Raw genomic sequence first — 668 nt, 5'->3', positions numbered from 1 at the left:
CTGAAATTGAGGGTCCTGAGCAAAAATCTGATTTAGAGATTGAGAAGGACTGCAGATGCTGTTGGATTCTGACCTCTCTGCATTCGAAGTGGATTTTCTAGAGCTACAGAAGCCCAATTGGCGCGCTCTCAACGGCATTGGAAAGTAGACATCCTGGGCTTTTCAGCAATGTATAATAGTCCATACTTTGCCTGAGATTTGATGGTCCAAACCGGCGTGGCAAATCAGCCTTAGAATTTCCAGCGTTTAACGTTGGAACTGGCATAAAACTTGGAGTTAAACGCCCAAACTGGCATGAGAACTGGGCGTTTGGGCGTTTAACTCCAGAAAACGTCTCTACACATAAAAGCTTCAATGCTCAGCCCAAGCACACACTAAGTGGACCCAGAAGTGGATTTTTACGTCATTTACTCATTTCTGTATACCCTAGGTTACTAGCTTACTATTAATAGGATCTTTTGACATTGTTTCTGGACCTCATGACACTTTACACGTTTCTCATTGTATCTTCTATAACATGAGTCTCTAAACCCCATGGTTGGGGGTGAGAAGCTCTGCTGTGTCTTGATGGATTAATGCAATTACTACTGTTTTTCATTCAATCATGCTTGCTTCCATTCTAAGATATTACTTGTTCTTAAACCGGATGAATGTGATGATCCGTGACA

This window comes from Arachis duranensis, unplaced genomic scaffold (genome assembly GCF_000817695.3).
Source record: "Arachis duranensis cultivar V14167 unplaced genomic scaffold, aradu.V14167.gnm2.J7QH unplaced_Scaffold_85956, whole genome shotgun sequence".
NCBI lineage: Eukaryota > Viridiplantae > Streptophyta > Magnoliopsida > Fabales > Fabaceae > Arachis > Arachis duranensis.
The sequence above is the reverse complement of the archived record's forward strand: the minus strand, read 5'-3'. Positions refer to the sequence as shown.